The following is a 12,790-nucleotide window of genomic DNA, read 5'->3' on the forward strand; positions in this document are numbered from 1 at the left end:
GCATGGTCGGCCAATCTTTCCAGCATCTGATCAATGAAAGGGAGAGGGAAGTGATCTTTCCTTGTAGCCTCATTTAATCTTCTATAATCTATGCACATCCTCCATCCAGTCACTGTCCTAGTAGGGATCAACTCATTCTTCTCATTAGTGATGATTGTCATTCCTCTTTTTTTTGGTACAACTTGAACTGGGCTCACCCATGAGCTGTCAGAGATTGGAAAGATTATCCCAGCATTCCATAGCTTCATGAATTCTTTTTGAACTACCTCTTTCATGGTTGGGTTGAGCCTTCTTTGGGGTTGAACTACAGGCTTTGATTCTTCTTCCAACAGAATTTTGTGCATACAAATGGCTGGGCTAATGCCTTTGATATCTTCAATTGTCGAACCCAAGGCTGTTTTGTGAGCTTTCAACACTTCAATCAACCTTGTTTCTTCTTTCATATTCAAGAAAGAGTTAACGATCACTGGCAGGGCTTCTTCTTCTCCAAGAAACACATATTTGAGGTGAGAGAGAAGAGGCTTCAACTCCTATCTTGGCTTTTCCTTCTCCTTATCTTCAATGGAGATTTCTACTACTTCCTCTTCTTATTCCTCCTCCACTTATTCTTCATGTTGCTCTTGACAGGTGGCCTCCAACATTTCCTCTATCAGACTTTCTATCATATCCACTTTCATGTAGTTCTCTTATTCAGGGGGGTGTTGCATTGATTTAAAGACATTAATGACCATTCGCTCATTGTGCACCCTAAAGATTATCACTCCCTTCTCTATGTTAATAGTGGCTCTGGCTGTGGCTACAAATGGCCTTTCCAAGATGATTGAATTATTCCCTTCCTCTTCTGTATCCAAAATCACAAAATCCGCAGGGAAGATAAACTCCCCCACCATTACTAAGAGATTTTCCATAATTCCATTGGGTGTCTCGATTGATCTATCAGCCATTACCAATGACATCCTGGTGGGTTTTAGTTCTTCTATTGCAAGCTTCCTCATCATGGAGAGGGGCATTAAGTTGATACTAGCACCAAGGTCACAGAGAGCTTTATCTAAGGTCATCTTGCCTATGGTACATGAAACTACGAAACTCCCTGGATCTTTGAACTTTGGTGGCATACCCCCTTGAATCACAACACTACATTCTTCAGTGAGAAGCACTGTTTCTTTCTCTTGCCAACTCCTCTTCTTGTTAATAAGCTCTTTCAGAAATTTGGCAAATAGAGGCATATGCTCTAGTGCCTCAGCCAAAGGAATGTTTATCTCCAACTTCTTGAAAGTCTCAAGGAACTTATGAAAGTGTTGATCATTTGCTTCTTTGTTGAATCTTTGGGGATATGGCAGTGGAGGTGTAAAGCTCTTCTCTGCTTGCTGCTGTCCTTGGGTTTGTTCCTCCTTTTCTCCCCTTGAATTGTGTGGCTAGTTGTCCTTCTCTTTGAGCTTCTCTAGGACATTTTTGCTTGTTGTCATGTCCCTGCTGCTAGCTTCCTCTTTCTCTGTTGGCTCTTTGCTGCTTTCCTTAGGCTTCTTGGTTGCTTCGTTATTGTCTACCAATGTCTTTCTACTCCTCAGCTGTATAGCTTTGCACTCTTCTTTTGGATTAGGAATGGTGTTGCTTGGTAATGAGCTTGATGGCCTTCCAACTGCAATTTGCTTGGAAAGCTGTCTAATCTGCCTCTCCATATTCTTCTTGGAAGCTTCCTGGTTCTTTGTTGTCATTTCTTAGTGCTTCATCATTTTCTCCATTAAGAGCTCCAAATTGGTGATCCTCTGAGAGTCTTATGAGATTGGTTGGTTGTGAGATGTTGAGGGTTGATGGTAAGTGTTTTGATTGGTGGCTTGGTTATTGGATGGATGATGGTTAGAGTTGGGATAAGTGTTTTGTGGTTTTCTGTATATATTTTGGTTATTATTCTGCTGGTTGTTGTGGTTTGTGTTTTTCCAATTATTTTAGGTTGAATTCCTTTGCCATGGCTGTTGAGTCTGAGTGTGATTGTCTCCCAATTTGAGGTTGGGGTGATTCTTCCAGGAGGGGTTGTATGTGTCACCATAAACCTCATTCTGTCCAGAGCCTTGATTGTGCATGTAATTCACTTGTTCTTGCTATTGATCTTCACAAGCTTCTTCACCTTGCACCCATGTGGTTGATGGCTGGCTTGTATTTACTGCTGCAACTTGGAGGCTATCAATCCTCTTGGCCTTTTGCTCAAATTGTTGCTGAATTTACTGCTGCATCATTTTGTTTTGAGCTAGGATTGAGTCTACTCCTTCCAACTCCATCACTCCCTTCCTTTGTGATGGTTGGCGTTGCCTTTGGTGAGCAAGGAAATATTGGTTGTTAGCCACCATATCAATGAGATTTTTGGCCTCCTCTGCAGTCTTCATCAATTGTAAAGAGCCCTCTGCTGAGTGATCCAGAGCCTCCTAAGATTTCAATGTCAAGCCTTCATAAAAATTCTGCAATATGTCCCATTCATTGAATATTTCAGGAGGGCACTTCTTGATTAGAGCCTTGTATCTCTTTCATGCCTCATAGATGGGTTCAATATCTATCTGTGTGAATGTTTGTACTTCAGTCTTCAATCTAATAATCCTCTGAGGCGGGTAAAATTTGGCAAGGAATTTGCTCACTAGATCTTCCCAATTGTTGATGCTATCTCTTGGAAATGATTTTAACCATTGAGTAGCTTTGTCTCTGAGGGAAAATGGAAATAACAGCAGCTTGTAAATGTCAGGATGTACACCATTGGTTTTGACAGTATCATAAATCCTCATAAAGGTGGATAAGTGTTGGTTTGAGTCTTCAAGTGGTCCTCCTCCGTAGGAGTAGTTGTTTTGAACCAAGGTGATGAGCTGTGGCTTTAGTTCAAAGTTGTTTGCGTTAACATTTGGGGTAAGAATGCTACTCCCACAATGTCTAGGATTTGTAAATGTATAGGAAGCCAAAACTCTTCTCTGTGGTGGATTGTTGTTGTTGTTTGCTAATCCTGATGGTGGATTTGTTGGGTTTGTTGAGTGTTCCTCCATATCTTGGAATTCTTCTTCTGAATCCTTTTCTCCAATAATGCCTTTCCCTCTTTCTACTATTCTCAGCCTCCGAAGGGTTCTTTCGTCTTGTTCACAAAAAGTGGGTATAGCTCCCCTTGTTCCTGACATATAACTAAAACATAAAAATCACACAAAACCATACAATTAAGCTCAAAACTCACAGGCTGTGTATTTTCTAGCACAAAAATCATATATCAGTTATACATGTCATGCAAGTAAAAATTAAGAGTTTCCATTATTCTCAATGTAAAATTTTTTGGGTGGCTTTAAAGTTTTAGTGTTTCCCCTTGAAGAAATGTTGTTAACTAACTAACATGTAATGCTATATATACAAGGTGTGTGGATTGTTTTGATTACGTTAAAGTCTCTGGTTTACTTCCTTTTTATTTTCAATTTAAATCAAACTATCATATGCTAAAAGGGTAAACTATACTAATTAATCCACATATTCTATAACTAATAAGTTTAGAATTGCAACTAAACTAAATGGCTAAAATATAAACTAAAGTGCAAAATGCGGAAATAGAGTAAAAATATAGCAAAAGAACAGTGTGCAAGTACTGAAAAATAAAAACAAAGATAAAAATATAGAAAAATAAACAAAATAAGATAAAAAAAGTCTGTAGTGGTTCACCAAAAAGAAATACGCCAAGGATGGCGACCTCCCCACACTTAAAATAAAGCATCGTCCTCGATGCTCACTCAAGCTGGGTGTGAAGGAGTGTCATCACTGGAAGGATGGGTTGCTGGAGTCTTGGTGGTGGCCTGAGGATCTGCAGACTGGATAAGGGTAGGAGGATCTGTCTGCTGCAGTGGAGGCTCTGACTAGATAGGAATCTCTGCATCTGTGGCCTGTATCTCGTGTGGCTCCTCCTACTGTGGCGCAGCTTGCTCTGAGCCTGCCTGCTCGGCCTCTCTCTGTGGATGGGTCTCCTCCTCATGCTCCTCTGCCTCCTCCTCAGATGGCTCTGATGGTGTGTCAGGCTCGGAGGGGAAGTCGCTGCCAGATCGGATCATCATCTTGAGGTGCTCATAGCGTCGCTTGTTGCGATGCTCAGATCTCTCATATCGCCGCTTGTTGCGGCGCTCCATCTGGTCCAGCTGCTAGAATAAGCGGTGCACGAGGTGGTAAACGGGCTCTGAGGCAGGTGGAAGTGCAGTGGGTGGGGCTGGTGCAGCAGTAGAAGAAGAAGAGGCAGCTGAAGGCGTGGCTATCTCATCAAAAGCAGTAAGGAATGGAGGTCTGTAGCCTAAAGCCAGAAACTTCTTGCTGTGAGGAATGATCTTCTTACAGTCTGCAGCAGTCGGCTTCGCATCAGCCAGCTCCCAAGGCACGTCAGCTCGATGGCCTAGCTGGGTGATCATATATGGGAACGGGAGGGTGCCTCTGGCATGGACCCTGGCCATAAAGTGCCGGATGAATCGTGGGAGGTACAAGTCCTTACCCTCCAGCACACACCAGAGAAAGGTGATCATAGTAGCAGGCAGCTCTGTCTCATGAGTGCTCGGCATAACAAAGTTTCTCAGGATCTGGTGCCAGAGCCGAGCCTCATCAGTCAGATACATAAGCTTGATTCCTTTAGGCATTGTTGCGTTCTTTCCCATAACCCAGGGGACAGTAGGGTCAAGGGCTATCCTTTGCTTGATAGCATCCCAGTCAAATCTCAGAAAACGCATGTCCTCTTTAGCCTTTTGGTAACCGTCAGGCTGATCTGACTTAGGCTGAAGTTACAAAATATCCTCAATGGCCTCTTCAGTGACCAGTATCTGTTTCCCTCTGAGGTGCACTGCATCTAGGGAAGTCTTGAAATAGTTACAGTAAAATTCTCTTACCTAGGAAGCATTGACCACTGTCAGGTTTCTCTCCAAGAAGAACCAGCCTCGCTGTTTGATCTGATCGGAGGTGTACTGCTATAGTTTGTCTGGAATTTTCAGATTTCTCTCCAGGTACAGGTTCCTAGAGGAGGCAAACACCAGATACTTTAGCTCACAGTATCGGTTTGCAAATTTAATGGGATCATTGGCAGGGAGGAGCTGGTCAGCCTTCTCCTGTGGGGTAAAGTGCTTTTCCCACTAGGAGTCATCATGCATAATCTCGAGGATAGACATAGAGGATTCACCTCTTTTACTTTTACCAGTTGTGGCCTTGCCTTTTCCCTTACACTGAGGGTCAGCTATCCTGAAAAACAGAAATCTAAGATATAATAAAAACAGGAAAACAAGTAGGCAAAGAACAAGATAAGCAAATAGTGGCAAAGGAGCAGTGGAATTATGAAATGAGTTGAATAATTGTGCATTTTGGATTGTGTCGGAGTTAAAAAGCTGAGATGAGAAATTACAATCCAAAATATGTTATAAGTAGAATACCTGTTAATTAGGAAAAATAATAAACATGCCATGAGTGAAAAGGTTGAAGGAGTTAGGTAGAAAGCAAGGAGAAGTTAGAAAGTTAAATGTGGTTAAAAGTGAAAAAGTGGAAAGCAGTGAGTTAGGAGGAAAGAAAGTTAAAGTAGGTGGCATTGAGAATTGTTTCCTAAGTAACAAGAAATACACAAAGTGAAAGACTAGTAAACTCATATTCAAAAATATCAGGTTAGTGATGATGATTCATAAAGATATAAAAAATAGCAAAAAATTAAAATCAAATCATCAAAAGTGCAATTTATTAACCAGGAAATCGAAAGGAATAAGAATGCTGGCCCGTGCATTCATGAAGTGGTTTGGGAAAAGCTAAGAAATACCAAATTCAAATTGCCAAAACCAAAACATGAATGAAAGTCAAAACAAGTTACAGAAAATTGGGCAGCATACCGGCTAAAATTGGATTTTCCCGAGTAATAAACAGCATGTAAAATAGTTCATATAAATTAAAATAAAGCTGCAATTACATAAACGGAATATGAACATGAAAAAGCAGTGTAAAAAGCAGCATGAAATAGTAAAGAATAGCATATCACAGCAACATCAGAATTGCGAAATTGATAAAACAAGAAGCACGAACAGCGCAATTATCAGGCCTAAATCAACTAACCACATCCTAGCAACCTAACCACCTAGAATCCACTACAAACATGCATTTCTAACTAGCCTACTTTGAAACATAAATTGAAAAATATTGAACTAACTACGAATGAAAGAAAAGCGGCGTTCGGCGGAACCTGGTGGTTAGAGGCACAAGTATGGAACTAAGAGAGGTGGTGGGAGTGGGGTGGTGTTGGCGGTGGTGCAGCGGTGACATAGGGTGGTGCGGCGGCGATCCTTGGTGGAGGCAGAGAGGGTTTGGTGTTGCTGGGTTAAGGTTGGGGTACAGGGAGGGGAAGGGGGGTTCGAGGGTTGTGGGGCAGAGGGTGGTTGTGATGGTGGGAGGTGGTGCTGGGGGCGGGTGCTGGTGGTTCGCGATAGGGGGCAGTGGCGGAAGGAAAGAAGAGAGGGAAAAGGAGGGGAGAAGGAAGAAGGAGTGGGGTGGGCGCCACGGTTGGTCTGGGTGGTTGGCACTGGGGCGACGGTTAGGGGTGGTTGGCGGTGGTGATGGGTGCAGAGGAAGGAGGGAGAGAGAGGAGATGGGGTTAGGGAAGGAGAATGGGGACGCAGGAGGGGATAGGGTTTCGCGTCATTGGGGTTAGTAAATTTGAATCCACGCGAACGCGTGGGGCAAGCGATCGCGTGGCTAGGCTGGAATGGGGTTGACGCGATCGCGTGAGTGACACGATCGCATGGAATGGGTAAAAGGATGAATGACGCGGTCACGTGAGGCACGCGACCGCGTCACTGGAAATTGTGCTAAACGCACAATTCCAGCGTCGTTTCGGCGTAACTCTCTGTCTCCATTGGGGTGTTGTGAAATCCACACGACGCGGACCCGTTGCTCACGCCTTCGCGTGGGATGGGTATTTTGCAAATGACGCGTTCGCGTGATTGACGCGAACGCGTGAGCTGTGTTGTGCTAAATGCACACCAGCCGCACAATTCCGGCCCAGATTTCTGGGCGTTGGATTTTTACGCCGATTTCTAGATCACGCGTTCGCGTGATTGATGCGGACGCGTGGGAGGTGGTTTTCGCAACTGACGCGAACGCGTTGGCAGTGCGGTCGCGTCGCATGCCTTCCTTTTTTTTATATATATGCAGGTATGCAATTATGTAGTATGTAATGCTAATGCAAATGCTATGAATAACATCCAGGTTCAATAAAAATAATATAACATAAAATCAAATAGTACGAAATAAAAATTGAAAAAAAAATGACCATACCATGGTGTGTTGTCTCCCACCTAGCACTTTTAGTTAAAGTCCTTAAGTTGGACATTGGATGAGCTTCCTGTTATGGTGGCTTATGCTTAAATTCATCCAGAAATCTCCACCAGTGTTTCGAATGCCAACAGGCTCCGGGGTCCCAAACTAGGCATGTGAAGCTTTTAAGCAGCTTCAAACAGGTTCTCAGTCTCCTGGGGTGATGAATGTCAGAATAGATTCCAGGATCCCAAACTTTGCTTTTAAATCCACCTTTGTCTTAATCTATATTCTTCGATCCAGGCGGTTTAGAAATTGTATTCTCACTAAGATGACCAAACGTCTTCCGAGACCCATTCAATTGAACTTGATACCAATCCTTGCACTTCGAATTGAAGCGTGGAACCTTATTGAAACTTACACACCAGCTCTGAGTACAAGCCATTTTCCTCTTACTCTTAAAGCTGCAGAGAGCTCTAAGCTGGCCATCTATTTCAAGCAAACCATATTCAAGTAGAAAAGTAAAGATAAAGGTTAAGGATTGTACCCACTTGAAGCTTGTATTTGGTGGTAATGGCCTTGGGATAGGTGTTTCCAGTGGTTCTGTAAGTTCTACTCCCTTGTAATCTTCTGTGAATTCCTCCACTTCTTTGTAAAATTCTTCAGCTGTAACTGCGTCCTGATCAAAGTCTTCTATGTCTTCCTCATCACTTAAGTCATACGTTGGAAGTTGAGAGAAATCTACCTCAACGTCATCTTCGTATTTACTTGGGTAAGGTTCTTTAGGCTTAAAGAATTCAGTTGCGGATGTGAGTTCGTGACTAGGAGAGCTTGATTCAAGATTGTCACTGCCCATGGAATCAACTTCTTGGTCTGTTCCGTCCAATTTTTCACAAAGCATATGCTGTGGAGGCTGTGCACTGTCCTCCTTGGCATCAATTTCGGACTTCTCAGCGGAATCCTTTACGGTTCTTGATTCCCATGGAGGTTCAGCATCTCCTAAATCTTCAACCACTTCCTCCTCTACAACTATCATGGCTTCCTCTACTCGTTCCAGTACAAAGCCATGCTCTGTTCTGTCCGCTGGAGTTTCTAGTATCTTCTTCATGCTACGTTCTTCATTAGATTGTCCACATGGAGTTATGGGAGTTCCTTGAATGTCCGGACGTCTAGAAGATAATTGACTTATTGGTTGCTCCAGTTGATGAAGGGTCGCATGAAGTTGATCTACTATTTCTTTGAGGCGAGCCTATGATTCTGGAGGTGATGGATATGGACATGGTTCGTAGGGGAGTGGTGGTTTTTGGGAGTAATTGGATTGGAATTGGGGTAAATAAGGGTCATATAGTGGCGAATGGTGAAAAGGAGCTTGTGAGTGTGGTGGTTCGAACCTATGTTGAGAGGATGGTCTGTAAGCACAGGGTGGGGTTTGTTGGTAACTACTAGGAGGTCCACCATATCTATCTGCTTGGTATGCATTGTAGAATGGTCTTTGTCCATGATATCTTGGAAGGTGTTGTTGCCTAAAGGGGTGATCAAATCCTATTGGCTCCATCCATGATATCTTGATGTATATTCCTGTTATAGCTTTCACTCCTTTCAACAATATTAGAATCAAACTCAAAGCGAGAGGGTTGAGAATTCATAGTAGCTAATAAAAATAAAAAGGAAAAAACAAAAACAAATAAACAAATAAAAGAAAAATAATTACAATAACCAATAATAAGGCACACGTTTGCAATTCCCCGGCAACGGCGCCATTTTGAAGAGAGAACTTTTGCGTAATCTAGAATTCAGAATAAATTCCCGTTGCAAGTATAACTTCTAAACCAACAAAAGTCCTTTCTTACAAACGTTTTGGTTGTCACAAGTAACAAACCCCTTTAAAATTGATAACCGGAGTATTTAAACTTCGGGTCGTCTTCTCAAGGAACTGCAGGGAAGTGTTGTTATTATTGGTTATGAGTTTTGTAAATTAGGGGTTTTGAAAGGTAAAGAACAAGTAATTTAAATGACAAATAAAATAAATAAATAACTTTAAAATAAATTCTTGGCAAGGTATGAAAATTCGGAAGTCCTATCCTAGTTATCCTTATCAATGGTGATGAGAATTATATTTTGCTCTCCACTAAGTCAACCTCTAACTATGAAGATAAGTCAAGTGGACAAATCAATTTAACACCTAAAGTCCTAGTTAACTCCTAGGGTTGTAGGAATTTAAATCAATTAGCAAAGATAACAATTATCCATCACGATGAGTTTGACAACTCAAGAGTTACTAATTAATCAACCAAAGCAAAAAGGGAAAAATCTAAATTATTTATATAAATAAAGGAAAGCAATCATAATTCTGAAATACCTCAAATTATATTAAATAGAAAATCAATCTAAACATAAAGAGTTCATAAGCTAAATTGAGAAAATAAGTAATTAAATGAGAGCATTAAAGTATCTGAAAGTAAAAGAGAATTATAAGGTAAAAGAAATATTGAACCTAATGAAGAGTTGAAGTTCTAAATTGAAATAATAAGAAATCCTAATCCTAAAACCTAAGAGATAGGAGAGAACCTCTCTCTAAAAACTACATCTAATTCATGAAAAGTGAATAATTGGAGACATTCCAATGAATGGATGCATTCCCCCACTTTATAACCTCTAATCTGTGCTTTCTGGACTTGGATCTAGGCCAAAAAGGGTTTCAGAAATCGCTGGGAGCGTTTTCTGTAATTTCTGGTGCGTGGCATCTATCACGCGTCTGCGTGGGTCACGCGATCGCGTCATCTGGAGTTTTCCTTATCACGCGTTCGCTTCGGTCATGCATCCGCGTCATTTGTGTTCTGCTTAAGGCGCACGTCCGCGTTAGTCACGCGTTCGCGTCGCTGCCTTTTCGCGCTAGGCATGCGGCCGCATCGTCTATGGGTTCGCATCGCTGCCAGTTTCTTCAAAAACTCCATTTTGTGCTTTCCTTCCATTTTTGTAAGTTTCCTTTCCATCCTTTAAGTCATTTCTGCCTTAGGAGATCTGAAACTACTCAACACCCAAATCACGGCATCGAATGCTGATAAAGGGTAATTAAAATAATTATTTTTAAAGCATAGGAAACATGTTTTTCACATATATCACATAATAAGGAAGGGAAAGTAAAACCATGCAATTTACATGAATAAGTGGGTGAAGGGTTGAATAAATCACTTAAATTGAGTACAATATATATCATAAGATATGGGTTTATCACAGGCCTTCTTCTTCTCCAGGAAACACATATTTGAGGTGAGGGGGAAGAGGCTTCAACTCCTGTCTTGGCTTCTCCTTCTCCTTATCTTTAATGGAGATTTCTACCACTTCCTCTTTTTGTTCCTCCTCCACTTCTTCTTCATGTTGCTCTTGTTGTGGCTAGAAATGGGCTTCCCAAGATGATTGAATTGTTCCCTTCCTCTTCTGTATCCAAAATCACAAAATCTGCATGGAAGATAAACTTCCCCACCTTTACTAAGAGATTTTCCACAATTCCATTGGGTGTCTTGATTGATCTATCAGGCATTACCAACGACATCATGGTGGGTTTTAGTTCTTCTATTGCAAGCTTCCTCATCTTGGAGAGGGGCATTAAGTTGATACTAGCACCAAGGTCACAGAAAGCTTTATCTAAGGTCATCTTGCCTATGGTACATGAAACTACGAAACTCCCTGGATCTTTGAGCTTTGGTGGGATACCCCCTTAAATCACGGCACTACGTTCTTCAGTGAGAAGCACTGTTTCTTTCCCTTGCCAACTCCTCTTCTTGTTAATAAGCTCTTTCAGAAATTTGGCATACAGAGGTATCTGCTCTAGTGCCTCAGACAAAGGAATGTTTATCTCCAACTTCTTGAAAGTCTCAAGGAACTTATGAAAGTGTTGATCCTTTGCTTCTTTGTTGAATCTTTGGGGATATGGCAGTGGAGGTGTAAAGCTCTTCTCTGCTTGCTGCTGTCCTTGGGTTTGTTCCTCCTTTTCTCCCCTTGAATTGTGTGGCTGGTTGTCCTTCTCTTTGAGCTTCTCTGGGACATTTTTGCTTATTGTCATGTCCCTGTTGCTAGCTTCTTCTTTTTCTGTTGGCTCTTTGTTGCTTTCCTTAAGCTTCTTGGTTGCTTCTTTGTTGTCTACCAATGTCTTTCCACTCCTCAGCTGTATAGCTTTTCACTCTTCTTTTGGATTAGGAATGGTGTCGCTTGGTAATGAGCTTGATGGCTTTTCAACTGTAATTTGCTTGGAAAGCTGTCCAATCTGCCTCTCCATATTCTTCACGGAAGCTTCCTGGTTCTTTGTTGTCATTTCTTGGTGCTTCATCATTTTCTCCATTAAGAGCTCCAAATTGGTAATCCTCTAAGAGTCTTGTGAGATTGGTTGGTTGTGAGATGTTGAGGGTTGATGGTAAGTGTTTTGATTGGTGGCTTGGTTATTGGATGGATGATGGTTAGAGTTGGGGTAAGTGTTTTGTGGTTTTCTGTATGTATTTTGGTTATTATTCTGCTGGTTGTTATGGTTTGTGTTTTTCCAACTGTTTTGGGTTGAATTCCTTTGCCATGGCTGTTGAGTCTGAGGGTGATTATCTTCCCATTTGAGGTTGGGGTGATTCTTCCAGGAGGGGTTGTAAGTGTAACCATAAACCTCATTCTGTCCAGAGCATTGATTGTGCATGTAATTCACTTGTTCTTGCTGTTGATCTTCACAAGCTTCTTCACCTTGCCCCCATGTGGTTGATGGCTGGCTTGTATTTACTGCTGCAAATTGGAGGATATCAATCCTCTTGGCCATTTGGTCAAATTGTTCTTGAATTTGCTACTGCATCATTTTATTTTGAGCTAGGATTGAGTCTACTCCTTCCAACTCCATCACTCCCTTCCTTTGTGATGGTTGGCGTTGCCTTTGGTGAGCAAAGAAATATTGGTTGTTAGCCACCATATCAATGAGATTTTGGGCCTCCTCTGCAGTCGTCATCAATTGTAAAGAGCCCTCTGCTGAGTGATCCAGAGCCTCCTGAGATTTCAATGTCAAGCCTTCATTAAAATTCTGCAATATGTCCCATTCATTGAACATTTCAGGAGGGCACTTCTTGATTAGAGCCTTGTATCTCTCCCATGCCTCATAGATGGATTCAGTATCCATCTGTGTGAATGTTTGTACTTCAGTCTTCAATCTAATAATCCTCTGAGGCGGGTAAAATTTGGCAAGGAATTTGCTCACTAGATCTTCCCAATTGTTGATGCTATCTCTTGGAAACAATTCCAACCATTGAGTAGCTTTGTCTCTGAGGGAAAATGGAAATAACAGTAGCTTGTAGATATCAGGATGTACACCATTGGTTTTGACAGTATCACAAATCCTCAGAAAGGTGGATAAGTGTTGGTTTGGGTCTTCAAGTGGTCCTCCTCCATAGGAGCAGTTGTTTTGAACCAAGGTGATGAGCTGTGGCTTCAGTTCAAAGTTGTTTGCATTAACATTTGGGGTAAGAATGCTACTCCCACAATTTCTAGGATT

At 41.8% G+C, this 12,790-nt stretch overlaps 1 non-coding gene across 1 annotated transcript; it reads left to right on the plus strand.

The window, feature by feature from the left end:
- Positions 1-12,347: 12,347 nt before the first annotated feature.
- LOC148548625 (small nucleolar RNA R71) lies at positions 12,348-12,451 on the plus strand. Its single transcript, XR_015897999.1, has one exon. It is a non-coding gene; the product is annotated as a small nucleolar RNA R71 (small nucleolar RNA).
- Positions 12,452-12,790: the final 339 nt, after the last annotated feature.

The sequence above is a fragment of the Arachis ipaensis genome, chromosome B8, assembly GCF_059453495.1.
Source record: "Arachis ipaensis isolate K30076 ecotype BB chromosome B8, ASM5945349v1, whole genome shotgun sequence".
NCBI classification, from domain to species: domain Eukaryota; kingdom Viridiplantae; phylum Streptophyta; class Magnoliopsida; order Fabales; family Fabaceae; genus Arachis; species Arachis ipaensis.